Source organism: Perissodus microlepis, chromosome 17 (genome assembly GCF_051167445.1).
Source record: "Perissodus microlepis isolate ML-2025 ecotype Zambia chromosome 17, ASM5116744v1, whole genome shotgun sequence".
Taxonomy (NCBI): domain Eukaryota; kingdom Metazoa; phylum Chordata; class Actinopteri; order Cichliformes; family Cichlidae; genus Perissodus; species Perissodus microlepis.
Window position 1 is genome coordinate 11717868 of NC_140477.1, and position 6000 is coordinate 11723867.

Here is a 6000-nt window from a genome sequence, read left to right on the forward strand (position 1 = left end):
GTCATGTCCAGTACCGACTAAGCAAACTGATTTCAGCAGGTGCTGCACACTAGTTGATGTCCCTGGAATAAAGGCAAAGTCATCAGCAAAGTGGAAGTTGCTGAACAGGTGCCCTCTGAAGAGCACTCCTACTCAAGCAAATGTTAAATAAGTCTGATAGGATACAGTGTTGCTAAACAGCTCTACTATTTTCATGACACTAACAGCTTTGTTATGGAGGACATTTATGAGATTGCCAAGGTTTTTGGGAAGCTCCAGTGGTCCAAGACCTTGAAAAGCACTGTGTGTGATCATGTGCCTACTTGTAATCAGTGAAGTCCTTCTGCCTCCCCTTTCATATGTTTCTCTGCCAAGGTGAGAGTTTGTTCAGTGTTACTTCTGCTACGTTTTGGAATCACCAGGAGCATGCAGTTGCATGAATTTTACTTGATTGGCTTATTAACCGTATTGCTTTGTAGTTCTCACATAAGGCTGTTTACTTTTTCACAGGTTACAGTCAATTCACTCTACAGATTTGGTTCAGAGTCCCACACTTTTGAGCAGATGTTAAATAAGACTCTGCAGACTGACCCGATCCTCTATGCTTGAGGGGTTCTACTTGAATTCCATTGGAACCAGGTGACCAACCACTACTCAGCCTGTTCACTGCTTGCTGTACTTCACAAAGCATGACTGTTTATTCTTCATCCTGATTGCTGTTAGTTTTGGAGACCTTGTAGGACTGTTGGGTTTCATGAAGTTGGGAACTGTAGGTAGCAATGGTATGGTTAGATGTTAGGAGTTTGTTCTGCCTGCTAGGTATTGATCTTTAGGGCACCTTGCTATCATTTATATGTATTGCTTCCTTTGGCTGCATTTAGTGCTGATTCTGGCTTTAATATATCCTATAACCTTAAAAAATTGTGAAATGTGAAAAAAGTAAACTAACTCTGGAAACAGAGTGAAACTAGACTGAAGTGAAAATAACAATTAAAAGCAGAATAAAAATGAGTAAAAAAATCTAAAATTGTAATCTCTCTGCTCCAGGGGCGATTCTAGGATCAGAGCTTTGGGGTGCTGAGCACCCAGAGCTGCTCAGCCAGGCAAGACAAACTTTACTCGTCACGATGAGACTTCTTCCCTGTCTCTGTTAGTCCCTGCATCCTTAAATGTCTCCAGTTGTCCTGAGTTCCCTCTGGCTGTCTCCTTGGTGCATTTAAACCCTGTTCCTCCCTGGCCTCATCATCTGTTGTCTTCATCTCCGTTATCAGTCATCATAATTTTACCATCTCTATGCAAGTCTGCAAATTTCTTTATTAAATCATAAGATTCTTAGATTCATCAAGTCTCTCTGTGCCTGGGTCCTCGTCACAAAACATGACATCACTGTTTTGTACATTTTAACACAATTTAATCCCCACATTTGTGAAAGAAAAGCAAAACACTTTTTTTAAAGTCTGTAACAAAACCATCAAATCTGATCAAGGTTATTTAAATGCTGCAAAAGAAGAATGCATTGGAATTAAAAAAAAAACAACAAAAAACCCCCACACATCCTAACCTTAATTACTTTACTGGGGGAAAATGATGAATGGTGATCATAGTAAGTAAGACGTAAACTGAGTGCATTTTTTGGACAGAGATTCACTTTTAATGTGTATGTATAATACAATACAGATATATGAAAATAGACTCCAAAAATAGAGTCCTTGAAATGTACAAATTATTGATAAAAAAAAAATTATAAAAATGGAGGCAACTTTGGCTATGGTACAATGTATGAAAATATCTTTACTGCAGATACTACTATGGCTCTGCAGATTTATTCCTTTCATTTTAACCTGTGTCGCCTCACCTTGAAGTTGGCAAATACCTTTGGTGGTCAACTCTCTCAAGCAGTTTAACAGTTTCTGTTTTGCCTGTCACTGTTCCTTGTCTGTTTTCTTACCTGGTTCTTCCTGACCTTGCACTTTCTCCTCATGTTCCCCTCTTTCCTCTCTCCCTCTTTGGACTGATAATCATACACAAATATATTGTATTCAATTAGATGAAAAAATTACATTAATATGAAAAAAATATTATTAAGATCACTAATAAAAAAAAGTCCTCTCTCAGTGTACTTTCAACCAAAAGGCAAATAACCAAACCACATGAACATCTAATAAAAGATATAAATATTGAAACACTGATCCAACATTATCCTTTATTGACGGATCATTTGTTCTTACACTTTTACCTGAATGTTGCTCCTGGGTTTAATCTTGGCACATGCACATATGACAAAATAACCAGCTTCTCTCATTCCATTTCAAACAGGACAGTGGTAACAACAGCAGGCTACGGACAATTTTAAGTTTTCGATTTTAAATAGGCTGTATAAATTTCAATGGGAGCAACAGGACAGTCAAATGTCGCTGATTTTACTACACAGTAGGACGGATTGTAGGGTAGCAAACTACAGGTTACCTGGGTGTAATGTTTTTCAGCTAAAAAGAAACATGGCCTGACTCCTACCTAACTATATAAAGAGTAACTGAAGGTTAAATGCAGTTAACATGTCCTGTTTTAAGCCAGGCACTTACACCTCCGCTCCGCTGTGTCTCAGCCACCATCGTTCTGGCAGCAACGGCACTAGAGCCAGAGTAGGGGAGAGGTGAGCTGGAACAAACCATTTTGGGAGGGGGATATCTATACTTTTGTTGTTAAAATGTTATGTCTCAACCAAGTACTGTATGTTTTTTTATATTTTTAGTAGTGTGTCACACAAACAGCAAATATTGTCAAAAAAAGTAAGAAATCTTTGGGGGTGCTTTGATTCATTTGATTCATTCCAAAAATGGGCTAAAATCGCCCCTGCTCTGCTCACTGCTGAACCCGGGTGGCAAGCAAAAATGAATGCAAAAAAACAAGTGGCAACAAAATTAAAACAATGCACCAAACGTAATGAACTTTTCTGAGTGACGCATTCTGACAATTATGCCAGTAAATGTGCTGTAAACATTATTTTGTTCTTCACGATGAATTGTAATAACTTTAACAACCCCCCTGGCTTTTACCCAGCATTGTCAGTCTTCAATTATCCACTCTGTACCTGAAATTTTAATACAGATGACAGATGATCCAAACTGTTCATCTAACATTATCAGCACGGTCTCATTAACTTTCTCGACTGCCATTCTATGGAAAAGTTGTAGGGTCTGTTTTTCAAGTTGAGGCCTTTATTTCTCGCTTTAACTCTTCATTTCCTACCATCCTATCGTGCCTACCATCCTTTCATTTGAGCCTTAAATAAATAACTGCATAATTTACTTACACAAATTACTGGTTGTTGTTAAAAATCACAGATCTTTAATCAAATTGTTCTATATTGACAAAAGTGTTGGTTCTTCTGCCTTCACATGTACACTGTATGAGTGGGATGTCAGGCCACATGTTGCAACTATCCCATCTTCAACTTCTCTGGTAAGGCTTTCCCACAAGGTTTAGGAGTGTGCTTACTGGAATTTTTGACCATTCTTCCAGACTTACATTTCTGATGTCAGACTCTGATCTTGGGCGATAAGGCCTGTCTCACTGTCTCCACTCACTTCAAAATGTGCTCTATCGGGTTGAGGTCAGGACTCTGTGCAGGCCAGTCAGGTTTTTCCACATCAAACTCACTCATCCATGTCTTTATGGACCTTGCTTTGTGCACTTTTGGAGAGTCATGTAGGAACAGGAAAGGATCATTAAAAAAACTGTTCCCATGATTCTGACAGCAAGAAATTATCCAAAATGACTTGGTATGCTGAAGCATGCTGAATTCCTTTTACTGGAACTAAGGGGCTGCACCAACTCTTATCTTATCTTATCTTAACTCCTAAAAACAACCCCACACCATACACCAAACTTTATACTTGGAACAGTGCAATCAGACAAGTACTGTTCTCATGGCAACCATCAAACCCAGACTAATTCTTTGGATTGTGAAATGGAGAAACATGATTCGTCACTCCGGAGAATACATCTCCACTGCTCTAGAGTCCAGTGGCAGTTTGCTTTACACCACTGCATCCGAGGCTTGGCATTGCGCTTGGTGATGTAAGGCTTGGCTGCACCCATTCCATAAAGCTTACTACGCACTGTTCTTGAGGTGATCTGAAGGCCACATTAAGTTTAGAGGTCTGTCACGACTGACGCTGCAGAAAGTTGGTGACCTGTGTGCACTACGTGTCTAAGCACATGCCCACCTGTGATTTTATTTGGCCTACCACTTTGTAGCTGAATTGCAGTCGTTCCCAATAGCTTCCACTTTATTATAATACCACCAACAGTTGACAGTGGAAATATTTAGTAGAATATTTGGTAATATTGTATATTATGTGACTTTGTGACCTTATTCTAGTTTACTTTTGTAAAAATCTTCTAAATGATAAAATCCTATGTTTTGCACATGTATGGATTGAGAGTGATAACTGCAATTTCGGTTTTGACTGTTATATTGTATTATTTTTCTCTAAGAACCATACGCCTCTGCTTATCTAATGGGTTTGTTAGTTTCAGTTTTGTGAGGATGGATAACATTAACAATACTAACCATTTACACACACGTTGTACTATATGTTACATATTTGTTTATACAGCTGTTTCTTTAGACACTTCTCCTGAAGTTAAATTACTTAAAGTAATTAACTCTATGTTTAAATTCTTCACATTCCCATCAGGCTGAACTGAAATGCCTTATGGTGATCTCTACAATTTTATACCATTGCATGCAATTATTATATTTTATATACTAGAAAAATGTGCTCATAGTGCAATCCTATTTGTCCCGTTCATTCAAATGATACAATGCTTTTATGAGGTGCATAAATAAAAAAAAATGGTAATTATAGATCATTACTACGTGGTTCCTAGGGCATATGATGACAGTATAACACATCATGCACAAATTGAATTGCAGAAAGTTTGAATCCTGCATAAAATGTCAGTAAAAACAGAAATCTCATGAACCTACATTTGATTAACAATAGAAAACATATCAAATTATTAAACAAAAAATGCACCAATTTATGGAAATCTTGAAATAAAAATCAGTTATTTTGAGTTTTATGGCAGCAACAAATTTCAAAAAAGTTGCCACAGGGCCTTTTTAGATTGTGCTAATGTATGGGTTCTTTTTTTTTCCCATGATAGGGCTTTAACATGCATTTATGCATGGCTCAGTGAACTGTGTTTCTGATCCCATGCAGTGATTTTCATGTAGGAATCGTGCCTGTTGACAGTCACTCAATATTGATTTTTCCAGATTCTCTGAATATTTTGATGCCTGACATGTAATAAAAAGTGTTTTACTTTGAGGAATGTTTTTCTGAAAATTTTTCACAATTTTTAGATGCTGAGTTTTGCAGATTCTCCCTTCCTGAGATGCTCTTTTTTGCCAATTAACCTAATTAATTGCAAAATGTGCCAGCTGTTTATTTTTAGTACCACTTGTTTTTCCAGCTTTTTTTTGCCCTTTCTTATTTATTCTTTTTTTTCAGATGTTATTGCAAATTCAAAATGACCCAACATTAAAATATGTCAGTTTAAGCATTTGATGTTTTCTATTTTCTACACTGAACACAGAAGAGCCCCAAAACTTATGAGAAATGCAAACTGTTCCTTTCTGTTTATTTGCATTTCACACAGCCTGAGATTTTGTGAATAAATAATTAAAATGATACAATCCTACTGCTGTAGTTGCACAAAGGCAAAAAACAGGCAATTTCAACCCATTGCAAGGTGGTTGCAAGGCAACCTCATAATACAGAACGATGCATAACTGAAGTTTTGTGGATTAAATGGGATGGTTTTGTAATGAAAAAAAAAACATGATGTTGCAATGACACAATTCTTTAACAAGGTCTTATAGATATAGTGTAAATACTAGAAAACATGTAATTGTAGCAGAGGGTTGCTAAGCAACATGATGATACAATCTGATTTGGATGAGAACCTTTAGGGACCTATGATGTGCCTGTGTGCTCAACTCTTGATCAT